This window comes from Canis lupus, chromosome 15 (genome assembly GCF_003254725.2).
Source record: "Canis lupus dingo isolate Sandy chromosome 15, ASM325472v2, whole genome shotgun sequence".
In the NCBI taxonomy this organism is placed as follows: domain Eukaryota; kingdom Metazoa; phylum Chordata; class Mammalia; order Carnivora; family Canidae; genus Canis; species Canis lupus.
In genome coordinates this window covers 44,138,996-44,163,389 of record NC_064257.1, presented here as the reverse complement: position 1 = coordinate 44,163,389, position 24,394 = coordinate 44,138,996, and the positions used below count along the sequence as shown (strand labels likewise).

Below are 24,394 nucleotides of genomic sequence, written 5' to 3'. Positions count from 1 at the left end.
AAGGCTTGATAAGAACTCTTGCTTCCTCTGAGATGCTCGTCTAAATTAAAACATCAAAAAGGGCCAAAAAGTGAACATACTAGGGGATCTGTAACTTTTCATTACTTCATTTTTTTAGCCTACTTGTTTTCATTTGCATACCCAAGTCAACTGTATACTTTTACCAAAGGGAGAATTGCCAAAACAGATCATGATTCTCAAGAAGAATAAAACAAAGATAACCTAAAAATTCATGACACTCACAGAAACGACAGAATCACAGATGAGTAGACACTACATATTAGGGTTAAAAATGCTTAAAAAGATGAAGGCTGCAAAGAAAAACATTCCAGAGATTCAATGCCAGTAAATATTTTAAAACATAAAGAGCAATCCATCATAAAGCCAAGAATTACAATGAGCTTTGTTGGTTAAGAGTAAGATGGAAAATTCACAAAATGGCAGGAGAAGGTGGGGGGGGGGGGATTATAACCATATTCATTAGACCTAAGTAAAATTAGGCTATGGAGTCAAAAGTCCTGAAGAGTAGGTATCTTCTCAAACTTTTGCTAGAACTAAATTACATATTACTTAAAAGAGGAACAGGAGACAATCCACATACTATCTTAGGAGTGCTGAAGTAGAAGCAGCACATACACTCACATTTTGATGTGGAAAAACCATCCAATGAACAATACCTGTGAAAAACAGTAATGAACACAGGTGGAGACAGTACTCTGGAACAAGTAAAATACAACCATAAGCAGTATCAACTCTAAACAGTCCTTAACAGGACACCTGGGTGACTCAGTTGGTTAAGCTACTGCCTTCGGCTCAGCCCATGATCTTGAGGTCCTGGGATCAAAGCCTTTTGAGCCAAGCCGAGCTCCCTGCTCAGTAAGAAATCTGCTTCTCTCCCTCTGCTGCTCCCTGCTGCTCATGCTCCTGCGCTCTCTCAAATAAATAAAATCATTTAAAAAAATAAATAGTTCCAAACAAAAGCACACGAGACTATTTATTATACAGCTCCTTAAAGAAAATAATACATCTTTATCCACTCTTAGGAAAAAATAAAGTTTAAATCTGCTATACAAGTATAGTGCCATTACAACGAATATCAAAACAGAGACAGATTTTCTCTAGCTATTTTGGTCTCAAATACCTCAAAGTTAAAATACTCTGAATAAGGGGGGAGAATTGTAGAAGAAAATGATGAAAAAAAAATAAGGATGAATAAAATCTCTCCAACTTTTACAGACCTGAAAGCACTTTTTAAACTACCTACTTTGCTGCTGGGAAGCTTAGCTAAAAGGAACTCTACCTCGACTGAGTCCTCAGAAAAAGAAAATGTATTTAAACAAATTCCTATGCAAGAAAGTGCTATGAAGATCCACTGGAGATCACAGAAGAATTCTACTGGTCTTAGATCAAAGCAGCAGCAGACTCCTGCCATTACAAACACTCAGAAGTCAAATTTCACCTTACTGAGGTCTCTTATTATTATGCCTTGTTATTGTTCTTTCCAAATACTTCCCAACTTTCTAAACGTGTAACTAATGACATAGAATAATTTGCTGTTTTTTCAGAGATTAATTTTCCAGATCGGGGGCAATAGGGGGAGGGAGTGAAGTTGGGAGGGAAGATAAACTCTTGAAAGCTTGTTTTTAGTAGCAAGGCAATGATGCAGGTACTACTACCTTAACACGTGGGCTAACAGCCAGTTTCCCAGGCTCTCGGATGTGACTTAGGAGACATGCTAGCAAGAGCTGCGATGTGCTCTCTCAACAGCATTAACTGAGTGGAAACTGTGGAATCAAAGGAAAGGAGTAATACGTAGACTTTGAATAGCAGCTCACCACTTACTGCGTTTAAGTTCATTGCAAGCTGTGCCATTTCGGCCAGACCATGTCAAAAGTAGCGTCCCTTTGATGAAAATGAAGCAAGGAACTTATGGATGTCACAATGACACAAGACTCTAAAGAGTACAGGACTCTAGTTTACATATTTAGGTGTGCCAGGTATACTCTTCAGTACCTCTCCACTGTGTCAGGAAATTCCTGAAGACAAGAATGCTCTCTGGTTCTGTTCTGCATACACAATTTCTTCCATCCTGACAAACCTAGGCTGCTTATAGAACTGCTCAACTTTTCTTTTCTTAGTCACAGAGACTCCCTGGAGGATAGCAAGTGTCGGCTCTGTTTCATTTCATTAGATGATTACTTGTTGAATAGATTGAAGGCACTCAGAAGTTTTCTCACTGTCCTCAACTTCAATAAACAAATTTGGCTTATTTGTACATCTCCTTGCAACTTTCCATAAAAGTCGTATGGCATTCTTTAATCCCATTGAATCGCTGCTCTCAAATTCATGCTTGCAATGGAAGACTGTCATTCAGCTCAGGGTAGCCTTCAAGATATGCAGGCCCTAATTACCTCACTCTGATAAATTTCATCTGTATTCACCTCAACTCATACACTGGACAATCATTTGACCTCCAAGTGCTCACTCCTTAAACAGAGAAGATTGATGACCAGAGACATCAAGAAAAACTCTACCAGAGTTATCTCTTAGAAAAAAGAAAAATACTCTGAGTCACTGTTAAAGTAGAACAGCAATTTCACAGATTGCAAAGAATGCTAAATGTGGTAAATTCCCACAAGTGGTCAGTTATGATTCATCACTAACAAATGAAAAAAATTATTTTTTTTAAGATTTTATTTATTCATTCATGAGATGCAGAGAGAGAGAGAGGCAGAGACACAGGCAGAGGGAGAAGCAGGCTTCCTGAGGGGAGCCCAATGTGGGTGGGGCTCAATCCCAAAACCCGGGATCACACCCTGAGCCAAAGGCAGACCCTCAACCGCTGAGCCATCCATGTATCCCGAACAAAATTATTCTAATTGTATTATTACCTTATGTAAGCTCTATATTAGTTGTTTTTACAAACATTGACTCCTATAGCAATCCTTCATGGTATATATCATTACCTCAATTTTACTAATAAACCTGAGAATTAGAGGTCAAGTAACTTTCTTAAGACTAAGTGGTAGATCTACATTTAAAACAGATAACTACACAGAACAGGTGCTACAGTCCATTAATCAAATTTTTAAAAAAGTAATGCAAATGCCAAATTCACAGATGAAAATGGAGTAGGCTAGAGGAGGAAAAAAACTGCTCTACTAAAAAAAAAAGTCCTGCTGTATTTCATTTTTTGGAACATATTTCTCCTTCCCCACTGATCTCACAGGTGCTGTTTATGACAACAAACACATCTGTAGGGGTGAGCTGACATACACAAGGCAGGACAGCTTGAACCCTCTCCCTATATTTAGATCCTTCTGCTCAGGTTTTAATTGAATAATTTAATCAGGACCCTCTAGAAGGGAAACACATCCATATTCATCACAGGCATCAAAGGAAACATCTTTACAAGTTATATCCTTTTACAAACCAACATATGGTCTCACGCCATTCTCCCAATTGTTGAACTCCTCCTCTGGGAAGAACATGGAATTTTATTCCTTTTTATCACTTGAAAAAATCACTTCCCTCCTAATTCAGTAAAACTGGGTGGAGGCCACTTCCTCCACAGGTGAGAGAAATAAAACTTGTTGATCTGTCATTGTCAGGAATTTTAAAGTTAACTATTTATTCCATGTACTTTCAAAATAGAAACAAAAGGCAGGATAAGTCCAAAATAAGAAATCAGGGCACATGTCCCACATTTTCAAATAAAACCCCTACAATTTTTCTGTCATCATAAGATGTTTCTAAATGAGAAAACAAGAGCCCTTCACTTGAGAGTGAAAAAGAGGTATGTTGGAATAGTTGCTTCCACTTAGAAGCTGTACTCTGAACAAAACACCTCTCTGAGCTCCAATTTGCTTTTCCACAAAATTTTAATTCCACCACCAATTCTGCTGGGTTGTTACGAGGCTTAAGTATGAACATATAAAACTGATTTGAAATTAACAACATGCCAGAGAATATAAAACATTTTATTAACACAACAGTTTCACAAATAAGGAACTTAATTTTAATACTTTGTACACACACAAAAAAACGAAGTTTCCATCCTAGTTTCGCCTGTTCTGTAAAGTTCTAACTTTATAAGAAAGAAAGAAAGAAAGAAAGAAAAGAAAGAAGAAAGAAAGAAGAAAGAAAGAAAGAAAGAAAGAAAGAAAGAAAGAAAGGGAAAGAGGAGGGAAGAGGCACTAGGGACATGGCACTTAACAAAAAAGACAAAAAGCATATTTTTAAGTCTGTGCCTTCATGAGACCTACATTGCAACATTGCAGTGGTCAGAGAAGGCCTCACTAAGAAGGTGACATTGGAATAGAGCCTAGGAAGGTGATGGATGGGCTACGCTGTGTGGGGTAAGTGAAGCAGCACACCGGGAGCGAGCAGTGGGAAGAGCAAGTGCAAAAACCACAAGACACGGTGCAGGGAGTGAGAACTGAGGTGGGACAAGTAACAAGCGGACACACAGGGAGCCAACCCCCAGGGACATCACAACCCTCACTCTAAACTGAGCTGGGGGCAGCCCAGGTGGCTCAGCAGTTTAGCGCCACCTTCAGCCCAGGGCATGATCCTGGAGACCTGGGATCAAGTCCCACGTTGGGCTCCCTGCATGGAGCCTGCTTCTCCCTCTGCCTGTGTCTCTGTCTCTCTCTCTCTGTTTCTCTCATGAATAAATAAATAAAATCTTTAGAAAAAATAAAATTAATTAATTAAAAAAATAAACTGAGTTGGGAACCACTGGGGAGATGTGAGCAGAGTCTGGCAGGATAATCACAGGTTGGCCCGCTAAAGAATGGAAGTAGGAAGTAGCTGGAGTGGTGATATAGTGGTAGGGGCAGGAGAAAGAACTAGGTAGACCAATTAGGAAGCTAGGGCAATGGTTTGAGAGGGTCAAAGGTTTGGATCAGTGTGCCAGAACAGTCAGATCTTGGATATATTCTGAAGGTATGGCCATGAACAAATATACTTTATTACTGAAGGAAATAAAGAAGATAATTAACCATAAAGTTGGAGAAATCAGTTTCATTTTTAGATATGCAAAATCCTATATTATGGAACTGTGAGGCTGAGTGTCTGAGGTGGGGTCACAAGTCACTGGAGAAGCAGTCTGAGAATTATCACAGAAACAGTAGAGGGGGATAACGATTGGAAGCTAAAATTTCTTAGGAATGAGGGTGAATGATGGGGACTGGGGTGATAAATCACTAACAAGGAAGGAAAGTGAGAGGTATAATCTGACATGATAGTCAAAGCTGGGTGTTTCTATGGAGGATGGTGGAAGAATGGTGTGGTGGTGGCAATGAACTGGACCCTCACTTCCAGGCAGCATGATATGAGGGCTATGAGAGAGAACGGCCACGCCTTGAGACAGCTGCAAGGGAAGTGACATCCTCAGATGAATATACACAAACATATTCATGTTCTAAATAACCCAGATGTTTAATAATGGAATGATTAAATAAATTATGGTACATCTGACAATGATGTAACTGTTAAAAAAGAAAAAACAGACTTTCATGTCTAACAGGGAAAGAAAATGATACTGTTAACTGTTCAGTTACAAAAAAACCTGCAGAACAATATATACAGTATGGTTCCATTTCAAAAACACAAACCGAAACAAAAAAATGCACAGATGCACAGGTATAATATAGGTGCATTTTTAAAGGCCTAGAAGGAAATGCAGGAAACAAGTAAGCAGTTCCCTCTAGGAGTAAGTTGGAAAGAGGTGTGCAGAACATTTTTACTTATAACCAATTACTGTTTTCAATTTTAAAACTCCAAAAATAAAAATAAAGAAAAATCAAGAAGGATAACATTTATTCTACATTGCTCTATAAGACAGTATTATGACCAAGAGGTGGCAAGATTTATCTTTTTATAAGGAAGAAAATAATTGAAAGTGTTTCTGCACAGAGTGAAAGTATCATTGCGCTGGGATTTTTAAGAGAAATGTATTCCTGTATACAGAGTTGGAATATATGACTTAATTCCAGGTGAATAGGATATGGATGGGAATGCACTTTTTTTATTAAGCAATTCAGCCACATGATCAAAAAGTTCAATTTTACAGAACACATGTTATAACAAAAAATTGTTTTTCTTCCTACTGTAGTCCCTTAGTCCCCTTTCCACTAACAATTCAAATATCCTTCAAACTTTTTAATGCATGAATTTCTTCCTAAAAAAAAGTTCACTAAAATATCTTCAAAAACAATTTGGTCCTGTCACTTTTCCAGTGAATAAATCTGTTACTTGAAAGATTGAAATAATTTCTAAAAATCAAAGTTTACACAACCATTGAAACAAACATTGACATTAGCCATATTTCACTCTCTTCTGCATGACAATCAGTAACAGCCTGTTTTCAATCTGCCAAAAACTAGACTGGACTTACATAGGTTTGCTTGACAACCTCAGAGAAAAAGAACCTTACAAAACAATAGCAGCCCTCTTCCAGAATAGGACCAGCTCCCGCCAGTTAAGAGTTAAAACAAGCAAATGCAACATCTCCCACTGGGTTAGAGGAAAAATGCTTTGGATAAAGGCAAGCATAACCTACAGAATTAGAGGAGAACTGTACCATAAGTCCAGACCTTCTGTGCCAGACATACAGATGGCCAACAGGCACATGAAAACATGCTCGACATCACTATGCATCAGGGAAATGAAAATCAAACCACAAAGAGACACCTAACACCAGTTAGAATGGCTTTTATCAAAAAATTGTCAAAAAGACAAGAAATAACAAATGTTGGTGAGGATATGGAGAAAAAGGAACCCCTGTTGGTGGGAATGTAAATTGGTGTAGCCACTATGGAAAAGAGTATAGAGGTTCCTTAAAAAATTAAAAATAAAAATATCATGTGATCCAGCAATTCTACTAAGGAGTATCTACCTGAAGAAAATGAAAATACTAATTCAAAAAGATATATGCACCCCTATGTACACTGCAACCTGTGTCCAACTATGGATGAATGGATATGGAAGATGTGGTATACACATACACACACAGAAATAAGAAAAGAACGAAACCTTGCCATTTGTGACAACGTGGATAGAACTTGAGGGTATTATCCTAAGTGAATTAAGCCCGATGGAGAAAGACAAATACCACAAGATGTCACTTACGTGTTGAATCTAAGAAACAAAACAAAACCCAGACTCACAGACAAAGAGAATAGACTGGTAGTTGCCAAAAGGGATGAAGGTTGGGGGAAGAGGGCAAAATAAGTGGAAGGCATTAAAAGTACAAACTTCCACTTATAAAACAAATAAATCATGAGGATGTAATACACAGCATGACAGATACAGTCAATATTGTATTAACTTTGTAAGGCGACAGATGGTAACTAGACTTATTGTGGTGACCATTTCATAAGGTATACATACAAATGTCGAATCAGTATGTTGTATACCTGAAGCTAATAATAGTGTACATCAATTATACCACAATGGATTTTTAAAATTAACCATTATTTTTGGAGTATATTATGCTATTAAAGATTTCAATTCCTGGGACGCCTGGGTGGCTCAGTGGTTGGGCGTCTGCCTTCGGCCCAAGGTGTGATCCTGGACCCAGGATCAAGTCCCACATCGGGCACCCTGCATTGAGCCTGCTTCTCTATATCTCTGCGTGTCTCTCATGAATAAATAAATAAAAATAAAAAAATAAAGATTTTAATTCCTTATCACATTTTGTTTACACTAATATTATATACTAATATTGTTTATGCTATATACCCTGAGAACACAGCAAATTCTAGCGAAATGCCTATTCAAGATTCAAATATTGCTGTGGAAAAATCTCTAAGTGGATGATGCAGCTAACCAGAATGGTTTTATTATATTATAAAAATGTATAAAGGCAAACATATCTTATCATGTAAATCTCTCATCTTGAAATTCCTACTATAGGCAATAAACAGCCTTAATAGAACATCAGAAACACACCAATTTGAATACTCCTCAAACTCTCATCACCATCACTACCAACTTCAAAGGGAAGGAGTTATGATGCACATGGTTCAGTGGGTGACATCATATGAGTGCATCCATGGTCTCCATTAATTTTCAACACAGCTCTAGAATTCAAAAAGAATCAAAAATCATCCTCCTATCACTACCACCACCACCACCACTCACAATGAAGCACCAAGCACATTCTGACACTTTATACCTATTAGCTCTCCTAATCCTTAAAAGAATCCTATTAGGACTGCTTTAGGGGTACGTGGGTGGCTTAGTTGGTTTAGCATCTGCCTTCAGCTCAGGTCATGATGGTGGGGTCTCAGGCTGGAGCCCCTCATTGGGCTCCCTGCTTAGTGGGGAGTCTGCTTCTCCCTCTCCATCCCTTCTCATGCTTGCTGTCTTCCTCTCTCTAGTGCTCTCTCTCTCTCTCTCTCTCAAATAAATTTTAAAAAAACAAAAGGATTATTTTAGAGATGATGAAACAGAGGTTAAGGAGCTTGCCAAGGCAACCACTCTACCACGCTGCTGCTCCTCCTAAATAACCTCCTCCTGTGTCTCATGCATAAAACAGGACTAGTAAGCAAGGATTTACTTAAAGTTTTGTTTTAGTCCCCCCAATTCCTTCCTTTCCCAACTTATTTTTGCTTTTGTTGTTCTTTCCTTCTTGATAACTTCCCACTTTCCTAGAACACGGGAAACCAAGAGTTTTATCAGGGCAGCAATGACAAAATTAAGTTCATTTTAATATAGAGCCTAAAATAGGGGATCAGAGGTCATAAGCTGTTAACTCAACAAGACATAAGGAAATGCACCATGGCTTTACATCAACAGACCATGTGTTTGCTCAATTCGTAATATTCTTTTCTTATAAGTGCGGGACATTAAAATTAAGCTCCTTTTAAGAAATACATTTACTTTACATTCCAAATAATTATTCTTAGGTTTCTTCACTGAAAACATAAAACGAATCAAAACGAAACTACTGGCTCATTGTTTTTTTTTAAGGTAATACTTTTCTACTCATGCAAATGTAGGGATGGAGAAAATGTAACCATAGGAAAAATATTAAAATATTTATTTTAATGGCTAACACACAGCTGACAGTCACAATGCTATCTATACCTAGTGGTAAAAAATAATACTCTGAACTCTGGAGAATTTGGGTGAGGGAATAAGGAGCAGAGAGGAAGACAAAGCAAACCGTGTACTGGTATGGCAGAAACATTGGCTGGTGGCACTACCACTTCAGTTCTAATCCGCCTTCTAATCCCTCTTTTCAGGCTCTTGCGAGATTTCTCAATCTTAGCATCATGGGATGTCAAGCAGCATGCATCCCTGCCTTCTACCTACTAGATGCTGGTACAATCACTCTCACCCTGCCTTCCCAACTTGTGACAACCCAAAATTTCTCCAGACATTGGCAGATGAACCATGGCTCTACTCCTCTACACTTTTTCTCTCCTTTTCTCCTTGTAATCTAAGTGCCTCAGGCTTCAGTACCTTTATATAGCTCCACTTCTAGACACTAAGACATAAGGAATTCACTGCTGATCTCTTCAAGAATGGAAAAGAGAAAGATGTCAAACATACATATCCTTTCTTCCTATCTCTTTTTCTCCTTGAACAAAAAAAAGCAAGAACAGGGGAGTCTAGGTGGCTCGACTGGTTTTAGATTTTGATTTTAACCCAAATTGTGATCTCAGAGTCCTGGGATTGAGCTCCACATCAGCTCCACGCTCATCAGGGAGTCTGCTTGAGATTCTCTCTCTCCCTCCCTCTGTCTCTGCCTGTTCTCCTTCTTGCGCACACACGTGCTAATATAAATAATTCTTTCAAAAAAAAAAAAAAAGGCAGGAACAAAACAATCAATCCTCAGAATTAACTGGTATGGCTTGAGCACCTACAACAGGTATCACACAGGGCCAAGTGCCTCTAGGTATAAAAGACACAGTTCATACCCACAATGAACTTTAATCAAAATGAAAAAAAATTCACTTATCAAGTACCTATTGTGTGCCAAGCCAAAAGTTCTTAATGCTGATGTACATTAAACTTACCTATAATACTTTTATAAGAGCACCCCACCATAACCCTTGAGTAGAATCCCCCAGAGGCAGATCCATGGATTTCTGTGTTGGTTGTTCAAGTGATTCTGATGTGCAGACAAGGTGAGAATAATCGTGCTACCACACAGATCATAAGACACTGCCTGTGTACCCCCAAGTAATTTGGTCATAATAAAAGCTATTAAAACAAAAGCTAGACTAGACAAGCTAGTTTGTTCTGTTCCTCAAAGTTACAAGAGTTTTAGTATAAGTCTACCATTTATAACCACTGATTCCAACTTTATCAATGGTATAGGACATACCTATGAAGTGTTAATATGGACGCTTAAAAACTCCTGAAGGTCAGGAAGCAAGAGCTCTACCAATTGCATTAGCTTTCTTTCTTAATTCCTTGATTTTGAAAGGCTATCCCAATTATAGGAGAAATATCTTCAAACTAAGAATATGTAACATTAATAATGATGGCTTGTTACTTAACTTTCTTATTATTGTAGTCTCTTCTTACTGATAGACTGTTTCTTCCAGGCAGAAACTGACATACATTTCTCTATCCCTGCCCCTAAACCTAGCAGACACACAACAGGAGCAGGAGCATACAAATTACTTGCTGAATTGATTGATGTGGGCTTAACAAAAGGCAGGACCCCAGAGTGAGGATGCACCTTCTTAAAGGAGCCTTTCCTGGAATACAAATCAACATCACAGCCTGCACAATTTGACAAAACTCTTCAATGTTTAAATGCAAATAAATGCTATAAATACAGTTTGTGTGCCAATCATCTGAATGTTAATCAAGTTAATTTTGTTCACAGTTAACAGGAAAAACATTTAAAACCAATCAAACATTCCCCCAAGCTTGAACAAACTAAATGGAAATCCTGAGCACACAAACACGAACACAAGGAAAATAAAGAGGGTGTTATTAATCATGCCAGACTGTAAAGCCTGCAATGGGCAAAAAGCAAAACAGGAAGCTGTAACAGATGAGATGGCAAGCCATATACAATCTGCCATCCTGGGTTCCAACAGAGACTAAGTGCTAACGCAACATGCACTGCATTTTATTCCCTTTCATGAAAAGCTACAGTGTCTGATAAAATTAAGACCCATTTTCAGGCGTTCATCCAACCTCTCCGGTTCAGCTTTTAAAGAGTCTGAGACTGACCAAGGCATATCAGTTCAGGGTTCCTACTCAGTCTCTCACTTAGAAAACGGAGGAGGAAAAAGAAAGAAAGGAAAGAAAGGAAAGAAAGGAAAGAAAGGAAGGAAAGGAAGGAAAGGAAAGGGAAAGAAAAAAGAAAAGAGGAAAGGAAAGGAAAGGAAAGGAAAGGAAAGGAAAGGAAAGGAAAGGAAAGGAAAGGAAAGGAAAGGAAAGGAAAGGAAAGGAAAGGAGGAAGGAAGGAAGGAAGGAAGGAAGAGAGAGAGAGAGAGGAAGAAAGGAAGAAAGGAAGAAAGGAAGAAAGGAAGAAAGGAAGAAAGGAAGAAAGGAAGAAAGGAAGAAAGGAAGAAAGGAAGAAAGGAAGAAAGAAGAAAGAAGAAAGAAAGAAAAGAAAGAAAGAAAGAAAGAAAGAAAGAAAGAAAGAAAACGGAACAGGTGGGTATGGGCCCAAGTCATAAGCGTGTAAATGAGATTTAAAGGTGTTTCCCTCCCCTCTTCCAACTTTAAAATATTCATAGATCATCTAAGGGGTACCTGGCTGGCTCATTTGGTAGAACATGCAACTCTTGATCTTGAGATCGTGAGTTCAAGCCCTACACTAGGTACAGAGATTGCTTTAAAAAAAAAAAATCTAAAAGAAAGGAGATGGTGAGGCAGAAAATGCTGATGAATAATTCTACTCTAACAGCTAGGTAAGAACTCAATTAATGCTGAGGTAAGACTAAGTATACTTCAGCCAGGAATGGATCTCACCCACAAGCAGCAGATGTTTTCCTTACAGGCAACATACCAAAAGCCTTTTATATACACTTATGATCATTGTTACCCTTCAGAGAAAATCTGGGAAATTAAATGCCAATGCCTAACTCTTTAAATTCTTTTCATTTTATAAGAACTTCTACTACATGAGAGGACTTTTCTCATTTTGATACCACCTTATAAACTAATTCATTTCAACAATCAAAACCATATTCCAAGACCACTACATGTCTCCTATGAATAAGAAAATGCCACTATAAATAGAACCTAATGCTGCAACTCAGGTAGGAGAGAAAGAGGCCCTGAAATGTGCTCTACGAAGCACTGATGTCTCCAAGGTGCATCAATCATGTCAGTTGATTAAAAAACTGCATATAACTGATAACCCCTAATGGGCTGGGAACACCTCACATTATTCCAAGACTCTGACCCCAAAATCATATATGGAAAGGAGCAGTGTATTATTAAGGAATAAGAGGGAGAAGGCCTGTCTCTTATAACTCTGGCTCATATATATGGTGTACCTCCTAGTAATTTTGCTTTGGCAGCTGGGAAATTTGGGCTTCAATGAAAAAAAAAAAAAAAAAAACAGTTTTCCCAGGCCGATACTTCCTGGCACACAAAGAATAACTCAATAAAGTAAAAGAGATATCATCCTTACTCCAGTGAAGAATCTGACCAGGACACAGGAGAACCTTTTTTTAATAGTAGTTATCAGCATTTCATGTATGTTTTAAATTATTTGTTCATGTCCTTTACCAATTTCATTTTTTAGGAGTGGTTTTTTTTATTGATTTTTAGAAGTTTCTTAAATAGAACAGAAACTTGCTGCAAATATGTCACCTAAAAAGTTGTATTTGTGAGTCCATGTTTGGTTGTTTGTATTTGGCCACATAATTGCTGTCAAATCTATAAAATTTTCCTTTATTGTTTCTGCCTTCCACATTTAAAAGGGCTCTATAGCTGGCTATTAATTACCCTCTCCTGTCTCTTGATAAAATGGCATGAATCAATCTCCCCCTTTCCTTCTGACACTATGATAAGAATCCATGCCAGAATCGTTCTACACTGAGCACAGTGTATTACTCCACTAGAAAAAAAAAATGTAACACTAATGAATGCTATAAAAAAAAAACAAAAACCACAGATAAATTTGAATACTTATCTTTAAAAGCTCTGGGCAATTTAAGTAACTTCTTTAAATCATTAAGCAGCATTCTTCTCTTAGTTCAATTACTATATTTTTCTCAAAAACCTTTATCTACAATTATCAGGGAAATGCTCCATCTACAAATTCCCAAACTTGATATTTCAAATTTCATTACCAGGATTCCCATTGCTTAACTCTTCTCAATTCATTTAAGTCCATTAGACTCCTTATAACCTGTGACCCTTAATCTAGATTGGATTCAATACGGCTCTCATTAACATTCTAGATTCTAAAGTCACATTAATTTTTACAAACAGCTAATGTTGGGCAGCCCGGGTGGCTCAGCAGTTTAGCGCCGCCTACAGCCCAGGGCATGATCCTGGAGACCCGGGATCGAGTCCCACGTCAGGCTCCCTGCATGGAGCCTGCTTCTCCCTCTGCCTGTGTCTCTGCTTCTGTCTCGGTCTCTCTCTCTCTCGATTAAATAAATAAAACCTTAAAAAAAAAAAAAAAAAAAAAACAGCTAACATTTTCTGAATGCTTATAATACACCAAATCCTATACTGACATAAATGCACCTCCCCTCTCTCCCTTTTGATCACCTCTGAAACCAGGAACTATACAGTTGATGGCTAAGTCATATCTAATTGACAGGTTTTTTTCCCCTCAAGTAGTACATGAAATAGTGCAATAATTAGCATCTTAGATTAGATGAAATATGAAAGTATAACTCATTTCATCTTCCTATCAATCCTGAGGCTGATACTATTATATCTCTATTTTTCAGATGAGGACAAGCAAGGTACCAAAGCGAATGATAGCTTCCCCTAACGGTATAAAAAGCAAGTAAGTCTTCAGGCTTAGACTGAAATCCAGCCAATCTGACTCTAGAGCCTCGTCTCTTAACTGATTTCTATGGCTAGGCCAGAATCCTCTTTGCCAACATTTCTCTCCTATCTAACTATCAGGCCATCAAGTTACCCCAGAAAGTAACAATAACCTAGTCCACAGCCACATCAAACTTCCCACCAGGCTTTGCCTTTGCTGCTTAGACTTTGAATTTTCCAGATTCCCTGGCACACTACCTACAACGGTTCTTTCGAAACTTCTGCATTATTCTTCCAGTACCATTTGCTAAGTCGTCCACCTCACCATGCCGGTGAAGGGGCTCGCCTCCCACACCACTAGGAAAGTCAGGGCAAGTTGGCACACCCTCCACCATCTCCTTTCTTCTAACTTAGACTCTGTTCTGCTTCTTTCTCAGACAACTCTCCCTCCTTACCGTGGTTAATATTTTGTCACCTGTGCTTCAGATCACTAATTCCATCATCTTTAATTGCTCTCTGTCCATTAACTTCTTTGCTTCAACTTCAGAATCAACGCAATGGCATCTATTCTGAAATATAAGTCACGTGTGCAAGGGCTTTTGAGAATCTACTTCTCATTTGTTAATATGTTCTGCATCTCTTCATACCTCCATTCACTTCATTACCCTGACCTTTTCTCCTTTGCCATAAACCATACAACATTTTCCCACTCTGTACCTCCTTCTGGAATCTCTCTTCTCTAGACTTTTTGGGTTCGCTGCTCCTCTGACCCCACATCTTTCTTCCAGTTTCTTCTTCCAACCACTTCAAACATGCCTCTTCCTTCTACTAATTCCCAATTGTGGACTTAACACTCAACCCACCAGCTCTTTCTTTTCCATGGTGTCCTCAGAATACGTATCTATTCTTAGTGGTTTAACCATCATTTCCAGGAGAGGACTCCTAAGAATCTACATGTGAAGTGAAGCTCTAAGTCCTTCCCGAAGCTTTGGTTATAGATCTCCAACTGGCCTATAGGATGTTTGTACTTAGATATCCCACCTTAATTTGACATTCAATCTCTATTCCTTCCACAACCAGTTCTTCCTTATTCTTATGAAAAGACTTTATTAGGGCACCTGGGAGGCTCAGTTAAAAAAAGACTTAACATTAATTTTCTAGTCACTCTGATTGGAAACAAGAATACTCTCTGATACCTCTCTCCCATTACTCTATAGCCAAATAATCACCAACTGTTTTTTTGCTCACAAAACCCATCTCATACCACATAGGTAACTAAATAGCTTTCCTATTATTCTCCTGGCATCCAGGCCCTACCTTCTCCAATCCTCACTGCACGTTCCCCTTCAGTGACTTCCCAATGCTTTCTTATTCTGGCCCTGTACTCAAATTCTCACCCCAACTTAACCTTTCTGAATGTGTCTTCCACCTCAGCATACTGAGCCCCATCGGGAATAGCCCCTGTGGTGAGGCAGGGCTGCTCACTAGCCACTAGATCTGTGCTGTCCAACAGGATAGCCACAGGATAAACAGTTTGTTATGTTTAAACATAATATAATAAAAATTAAAAAATGCAACTCCCTTCAGTTGCTCTGGCCACATTTTAAGTGCCGCTCTGGCTAGCAGCTATTATACTGGACAGTGTAGATAGCAAACATCTCCATCACTGCAGAAAGTTCTGCTGGGACAGTCCTGCTGTAGAGATCCTCAACACTCATGCTTAGCCTCCCTGGTCTCCCGTATCACTGCGCTATCTAGGATGTTTCTCCCTCCTACCTATGCCAATCTACATGTCCTTCCATACCACAATGGCCTCATGTGAGTTGTTTGTACAACTTCCTCCTACATTATCTTGTAACAACTCTTACAATGTTGTTTTATTCAATTTTTCATTTTTGTGTGTCTTCTAATTATTGAGCCACTCAGAACTAGCAAATATTCAAGGGAATAAATGAAGTGTATACTCACTATAATACTGCATCAAAATTATCAAATTAATGGTATATGTAATACCCCTCCATCAAAAAAGATACTTTCTTTCAATCTAAGCAAATAAAATATCATGCATTTAGCTAACTGAACTACTTAATTCCTAATACTTAAAAGATAATTAGTCCCCCCCCCCCGCTTTTTTTTTTGCTTGTGGTGTTTGAAACCAAAAAAAAAAAACCTTAAAGGTCTGAAATACTTCCACTTTGCATAAGTACACCACAAAGAAACCACAAAAGATAGACAAGGAAAGGAAAATGACTGAACAGTTTAAGTAACTATACCCTAACTATCTGAGATTATAGGAAAAAAATATAGTACAGCTACCCTAAAATTAAGGAGAAACTACAAATAAAGCATTTAAAAATTATGTATATAAATATATTTTTGAATCAATAGCTAGACCCCTCTATCCTCCTTTTTGTAAATATGACATAGTAAATATTTATATTCTGAGCACGACAGCATATAGATACATAATTAACTGCTGTACATATGTGTTCTTTCTTTAAATTCAGGATTATTGTCTAAAGAAAATTAGTTAAGAAACCAATCCACCACACCATGGACCTGGGATCTTAACAAGGTAACAAAGCTCCTGATCTGAATACTAGAACTGAGCAGGGATTCAGGGGAAATGGCCAGGTAAGGATTCCCTCAAACCTTCAAAAGTTGGATGCTTTATTTTCAAGAGGGAGTCTTGACAGGAGTTCTGATTTGAGCTTCTAACAAAAACTGTAAAGATGTAAAATTGCTCAAATACTGCAGTTCCCAGCACCTTCCTTGAACTCTGATGTGATCACTGGAGTTGAACTATTTATGAAAGTCTTGACATTTTCTGTCTAAAAAATAGCCCCTCTTACATAAACGAATGTTCTACAGAACCCGTTCATTTCTGCTAATCAGCCAGCAATAGCTGTAAATGTTACTTTTTCAATTGATAGGACTTGTACATCTCTAAAATTGACTCCACCTTAATAATGCATACCAAAATGAGAATTTTAATTTAGATTTTAAGCTACATTCATGCTACTTCGCTTTGCCTTTTTTTTTTTTTTTTTTTTTTTTAAAGAAGTTCCTCCGGAATGTAAAAAATATTTCAGGTGTTTTTGCTGCAAATCAGGTGACAAATCACCACTATCTGCACTACCAGGTAATAGCAGAAAAGGAGTATAAAGAGCCAAGAGGTTTAAGTTTGGAGGAAAAAGATGATGCCCCTATTTGTTATCAAAGCATCCCCTGCTAATCTCAGTACAAAAAGTAAAACCAGAGTTCCCCAGTTGTTGAACACAACAAAGTGCTGGGAGAGTGACATGCCTGGAGAGGACATGGAAGCTCTTTGTCCCTTCCTCTGTATCTTGCCCTGTGCACTTCTTCCATCTGGCTATTCCTGAGTTGAATCCTTTATAATAAACCAGTAATCTGCTAGAGAAAGGGAGAAAGAGAGAAAGAAAGAAAAGAACAGTAAAACCACACTTAAAAGTACCATTACAGAGGACACTTCATCAGTCTCATTTTATGATTTAACATCAAATTCCTCTACCCTCTGTACGTAAATTATCCTTCTCCTCAGACCTTTCCAATTCTCTCCCTAGTATCTACTGGCTCCTTCCTTAAATACTCCAAACTTTAGCTTTTGGTTAGGAATGGGATTTCTTTTTGAGAGTCAAGAGAGAAAATTCATATAGCAGAACTGCCTGATTTAATTTGATCTTTGTACAATCTTGGATCTCCCATTTTCTAGAAAGGTCCCATTGATTACATGAGACACAGAAATTTTCTTTTCTATCTCTAAAATGAAAAAAAAAAGTCAATTTTAATCTGTAAAAAACATCTCTTGGAGGTGGTCAGACTTGATTCCTATTCACCTAAATGGTTAGGTAGGTACACAGAAGTCAATACCATGCCAAAAATTCTTTCCTCCCCTCCCCAAATTACGCTGGATATGCTCAGACCAAAGCCTTAGGAACAGAGTGAGTATAACAGGAAAGGTTAAACAAATGAGAACTCAACAACAATAAGAGTGATCCGGGTTCTGGCTTTCTCTCTTCTAGTTACTTAGGTGGGTGACTCTAGGCCAATCAGCAATCTTCTCTGGGCCTCAGATTGCTCAACTTGATATGAACTAACGGGATTAGGAAATCTTCAAAGCAGCTTTTAACACTAAATATCTCTATTCTCTACACAGGAAATTACACTCTCAATGTTTATGAATGCACTTGGCAAGGCTGCCCCATGGATGTCCTTCACCTGAAATATCATGCAACTTGGGTATTTGTGTATACAAGCTCACCAGGGAATATAAACATCTTTGGATTGGAGGATGGGAATGACCAGATATTGGATCCATGGTTTCATCAGATTCTTAAACAGCCTGACCAAAAAAAAAAAAAAAAAAAAAAAAAGAATAACTGCAAGACTACACAAAAGTAGAGATTAAATGTGGAAAAAAATTTCCATGATTTGCCATGAACTGTTTTCATCTCAAAGTACAGTGTTCAGCAGCTAAGAGAAGACTAATTTTGATGAGATAAACTGTACTACTAGAACTTTTCACTACCATCAGCTTGTAATATCACAAGAAACACACAAGGGAAAGTGGCAGGAATTATTCAGAAAAGCAGAGATGAATATAATTCAGCTTTGAAATGCATTACTTTTTTGTCAGATTTATTCTTCTAATTATATTCTGCTTAGATACTGTATAATGTAAATATTATGTTTTTTCTTAATCACGCAAAATAAGACAACACAAGAAGACAGCCTAGAAAAGCACAACAGAGGGCAGATTTGTCTAAAAACCTAAAAAATGTCTATACTGGAATGGTAAAGCCCAGAACAATGAATATTGGAATATTCTAGACAGAATATACATATAAATATACATTTAAAAAATATATATACATACATAGTTAAAAGTGAGGTTCTACAGTCAAATTGTCTGTCATATCCCAGCTAAGATTATAAATCATAATCACTCACTAGTTATATGGCCTGAGGCAAGACACTGAATCATTCTGAACTCAAATTTCTTTGCCTGTAAAATGTGATAACAGTACTTAGGTAAGTTTTGGGGCTTAAAAAAGGTATGAGCATGGTATCGACTTTTGTGTACCTAACCCTTATGATAAATATGATCCAGAGAAAAATCAACCTCATTTCATCCCGTACTTCAATTACCATTTCCAAACTTTCTTTTTTCAAAGATTCATTTATTTATTTATGATAGACATAGAGAGAGAAAGAGGCAGAGACACAGGAGGAGGGAGAAGTAGACTCCATGCCGGGAGCCAGACGTGGGACTCGATCCCAGGACTCCAGGATCGCGCCCTGGGCCAAAGGCAGGCGCTAAACCGCTGAGCCACCCAGGGATCCCCTCCAAATTGTTTTTTATTTTATCAAGAGCAACTAGTAGGTGAAAAAATTAATGATACACCTCTTTTTCCTGACCCCACAAGCTCATTAGAAGTAGTAAGCAGAGAAGTAGCTGAAAGAGTAGAAAGGAAAAGAAGTAAAAGTCCTAGAGCAGCCCTGTCCAGCAGACCCTTCTGTGATAACGAAAATGTTCCACATACATTGTCCAATATGGTAGCCCCGAGCCACATGTGGCTAGTTCTACTGAGAAAATAAATTTTAATTTTACTAACATTTAAATACTGATATGTAGCTATAGCTGTTTTATTGGATAGTACCTCCCCAGATGACCCATAAACTGAATAAAGATTGCCAGAAATTTCAACAAAAAACAAGAGTCTTCTTTTCCTAAATTGTTCCTATGTTCAATTCAAATATCTTTGCTTTCAGTGGAGACCTGGTAACTGTGGCTAGTTAAGAAAAAACATGCCAACTGATACATCAATACAGTGCAACTCAGTGCTAATGACAGGACCAGAGATAAGAAGTATGTGGTCCTCTGATATTTTAGAAGGTCCCTAAGGTCACGTTAAATTCAAGCTCATATGAAGCCTGGTTCAGTATAAAAGCTGCAAAAGTTCTTATCAGAACCCCCAATGCATCTGTTTCTCCACTACCAAACGGAAAGCTACTTAGACAATGCAGATTGAACATCCTTTCATTTATTTTAAATTTCTTCAGAAATTCGGAGTTCTGTAAGCCTTTCCCTCTTTCAGAAACACTTGGGTTCCTGGTCAGCTCAGCCTTTCCACTATAAACAAAATCCATGTACCACCCATATCTGAAGTATAACGCCAGACTCCTGCTTAGCTGCCCCTGTAATATGGTTTAATTATGATGACTGAACTAATAGGCTGACATCATAGACTTTTACAGGCTGACCCCATGTCATCCTGATGTATCATTTTGCACCAGTTCAGTGCTGTAAATCAATTTAAGATCTCAAGCAGGTTGAAAAGGCTGGTAATGATGCTTTCTCTGCTGTCTCTGGAGACTCTACATTATACACAACTTACATTATTTATAAAGCCTCAATGATGCCTCCATTAGCCTTGTAAGACTACACAAATGAGATCTTTTATACACACACAACTTGGCCTTGATTATGTAGGTGACTACAGCTTAAACATAGTCATCTAATTACACCCCAGTTTCTTCTTTTTCTTATCTAACCAAGTCATTAAATTTTATCTTTAACCCAGAATTACTATAAATCAGAATCACAAACTGAAATTTAGTTTTTAACTAACAAATGTATGAGGGTGGGGGGAATGAGACTGACATAATGCTTCAATGAATTTCGTAGGGAAAAATTTACTTAAATTCCAAGAATATAAGAGGTTAACATTTTCAAATACCTATAAAATGGTCATTTCTCTAAAATGCAAAGGTCATCCACTCTTCAAGGGTATAAAACCAATGGATACTGCAAAAAGGAAAAATGTATTTGGTTACATACCTATGGTTGGAGGGGTCAAAACTAAATCAAGGACAAATCCCTACACTCAGAAGAAACCCGATCTTGTCTGGATCCTCCAGAGGCTCTGGCATCACCCACTTCTAGAAAATCATCTCTCACGACCCTGGTTACAGTTTCCTAAGAATTGCAGTATCACACAAATGTACACCACCTGCAGAGAAATATCAAGTAACTGCAAATGGGAAAGAGAGAGGGAGTACGACAATCACCTTAATCATTTCAGCATAGGTAGGCCTGGCACCTACATCAGAAGAACACTGATGCAAAATATTTATACTACTTGAAAATGCTGGGTCCCTGAACATGGGCCCTGTCACTATTTTTTTTTTTTTTTTGAAACAGTGGTTCCAATACAGCTCACCTACTTCCAATAAAACGTAAAGTGGTAATTATAAACAACATGAAAAGTCAACACGGGCCGAGAACAGTTTTCTTATCGTGTTACTGAACGTTAAGCATGTTATCACCACGGGCAAGGAGAGCAAGAAATGCTCTGAAACGAAGGCATTCTGTGATTTAGGTGCTAAGAGTTCCAGCAACAGGATGACAGAGTGACATCATGCAACTTCTGTATCATTCCACATGCTTTGAAACTTCGGATACAATGGAAAAGAAGAGAACAGGAAGGGAAGGGGGGGGGGTAGGGAAGGCCGGTTGCCACAGCACTCACGAAAACGATGCTTTCTCAAGAAGATGGTTCGGAGACGTGCCTCGATTTTCAGAAGGGAAGCGCCTCGCGGGCTATCTTGCACAGTAGATGGAACAATCGTTTGAGCCTCAAAATAAACAAAAGCCGCAGCTACTGTAGTTGTGGGATCCGGCAGGCGTTTGTTCCTCCTCCCTTCCTAAAGTGCATCAAGGAAACGTTCTCCCTTTAAGCCCTCATGTGTATAAAGCAACTAGAAAAACAAGCCCACGTCGGTCTCGCTCACACCCACTCCCCCCACCTTCCTCCAGCAACGAGCCCGAGGAACACTAACAAAGGCGGCGAGCGGAGTAAATGAACAGTTGTTCAACAGCGAACTCACAAATACACATGCAGTGAGGCAATCGAATCCGGTAAAGGGAAAGGAATGAGACGACACTTGGAGGCGCACGGGGTGTAGGCGGAAGAGAGAGGGGAAAAAAAAAAAAAAAATACGCGCCGCCGCCAAGCCTTTGAATAAATTAGAGGGAATTTCGGTGCGAACTTTCCTTGACCTCGACCCCCAAGAGGCTCGCTGGGGCAGGGAAAGGCCCCCGTGCGGGATGCGGAGGCGCGCGGGGCACCGGGGGCCCCTGGAGCCGGCCCCGCTCGGCCGGGCGCCCACCGCGCGGAGGGCAGCGCCCCGCGGCCGTCCCCCAGCTCCCGCAAGGGTCGCCCGGGCCGGCGGGACACAATGGGGCGGCGGGCGGCGCGCACGGGCCTCGGCCCGGCTGCGGAGGGGGAAAGAGGGCGGGAGGGGAGGTCCCGCGGCGGCCGGCGCCGGGGAGAGGCTCGGGCGGAGGAGCGCGGCTTCCCCACGGCTGAGCCAACAAAGACGCGAGGAGAACGGCGCCGAGCCCCGCCTGGCCGGCCGGGCGCCACAGCGGGAGCGGGAGCGGGAGCGGGAGGCGGTGGCAGGTCCGCTCCTCGGCGCGGCCGGGAGGCGCCATCATGGGGGGGGCCCGGCCCGGCCCGCCCCGCGCGGGGAAGAGCCCCCTGCCCGCCGCGGCCCGCGTCACCGGCCCCGCGCTCACCCCACGGGAGGCGGCGGCGGCGCTGGAAAGCAAGCGCCGGGCGCCGAAGGAGGGCGGGGACGCGGCCAAGGAGAAAGTTGGGTGCGGGTCTGTTTCGTTTTACCGGGTTGGCGGCGCGCCCGTCCGCGCGGGCGCACGAGGGGCCGGACGAGCGGGGTCCCGCGGCCCCGGTCCGGCCGGCGGGGCGCTGCGCTCGCAGGGTGCCTCCCCGCGCCTCGGCCCGGGCTCGGCCGCTCGGCCTCCGCTTCCTCCGCCCGCCCGCCCGCTCCCGGAGCCTGGATTGATCTGGTCGCGCTGGCGTCAGGGAGTCGGAGCCGCCCAGCCTCCACTCGGCGGCTGCCAACAGCCGGCGCACTCGCCCGCCCGCCCGCCCGCCCGCTCGCTCGCTCGCCCGCCCGCCCGCCTGCTCACACGCGCACCCGCGCGCCGCCGCCGCCGCCGCCGCCGCCGCCGCCGCCGCGCGACCAGGGATCCTCTCCAAATTCCCGGCCGCTGAGCGCGAGCGCGGGGCCGCGGGGCCGCGGGGCCGGCCACCTCCCTGCTCCCGCCTCCCCCAGCCCGCCCCCGGCCCCACGCCCCGTTGACTCCAAGGAGAAAGAAACCAGCCTTCTTTCCCCTGCTTCCTGGAGTCCCGGCGGAGCGGGCTTGGTGCGTTATCCTCACGTGAAGTTCCAGGTTTAGTCTTCTTTATTTTCTGAACTACTCATCACCCGCCCACCGCGCCCTCCGAACGCTACCACCGCACCCGCGGGGCGCGTTTCTGACCATTCTCTTTCAGACCTCTCCTTTTCATGTCCAGTTTCCATTGCCCTTCACTTTTGCACGCCCCACAAGTTGCACGTACCCAGAACTGGATAGCCTAGTGCTACTGCATCTGCTTACACCCACCCGTATCGCTGTTTTGTGTTTTGGGCCAGTTCAGTATGTGATGACTTGAGTGGGTAACGTAGTGGTTCTAAGTAATGGCAGATGCCACAGTGGAACTCAACTTTTTTTTTTTTTTTTTGGGATGGAACTCAACTTTTGATCCGATTTCTATAATCTTTTATATGACACCAACCCCCTAAAATAAAAACAGACTGGCTCTCATCTAACCTGATCTGCATAGACCTCGAACATATCTTTTGTAAGAATTAATTTTTCCCTTGGCTAGCTCTCTGGAAGCTGCCATGAAATCTTGGATAATTACCATAATGTTGAGTTATGTTTAGAGAGGAATGATTACTCTGAGGAATAAATTTCTCACGAACTCAAAGAACCATTACCACCAGTATAAAGAAAATATCAAAGACCGAAGGAAGTTAATGGTACTCTCCAATTGTTCATGCACCTTTACATGTCCACAGTCTATTTTAAATTCATATTTCTTAATTTATTTCTGCATTCCATGTTTAATTATTCAAAAGAAATGCAACAAGCCCCATAAGACATACAACACTTTGTAAATTATAGATCAGAATATTTCAGTTCATCTCTTTGTTAAGCTATTTGAGCACTTACTGGTCAAGTCTTGGGCCTCATCTTATTTTCCCTAAAAGCAGCATTTGACACAGTTCATCATTCTCTGCTCCTTGAAACAACAGCTGGCCTGAGCCTTGTGAAATGCCACTCAGATCAGGTCACTCCTCTGCCCAAAACCCTTCCCTGGTAAATAGAACGTGCTGTATACACAATGGAACATTATTCAGTCATTAACAAGAATGAGATACTGACACATGCTGCATGAATGAACCTGGAAAATATTGTATCACATGAAAGAGGCCAGATACAAAGCCCACATATTTGATTCATATTGAAATACCCAGAATTGGCCCATCTGTAGAGACAGGAAGTAGAATGTTGGTTGCCTATGTTTGG

The 24,394-nt window shown here is 40.5% G+C and overlaps 1 protein-coding gene and 1 long non-coding RNA gene across 9 annotated transcripts in view; one reads left to right on the top strand and one right to left on the bottom strand.

Annotated features, from left to right (window-relative positions):
• Window positions 1-24,183, bottom strand: part of SMAD1 (SMAD family member 1) — a 78,199-nt gene extending 54,016 nt beyond the window's left edge. The window contains exons 1-2 of one of the 8 annotated variants that reach the window (XM_049094157.1): window positions 22,641-22,691; window positions 21,489-21,594 (exon numbers count right to left, since the gene is read on the bottom strand). The gene's annotated coding sequence lies outside the window, so the exon portion shown is untranslated. Of the gene's footprint in view, window positions 1-1,842; window positions 1,862-20,696; window positions 20,765-20,797; window positions 20,970-21,488; window positions 21,952-22,537; window positions 22,571-22,640; window positions 22,767-24,037 lie in introns of those variants that run through there. The other 7 variants (XM_049094154.1, XM_025438742.3, XM_025438746.3 and 4 more) reach the window with 7 other exon arrangements.
• On the top strand, window positions 16,435-18,332 carry LOC125752534 (uncharacterized). The gene is made up of 2 exons (XR_007402308.1): window positions 16,435-16,510; window positions 18,113-18,332. It is a non-coding gene; the product is annotated as an uncharacterized LOC125752534 (long non-coding RNA).
• Window positions 24,184-24,394: the final 211 nt, after the last annotated feature.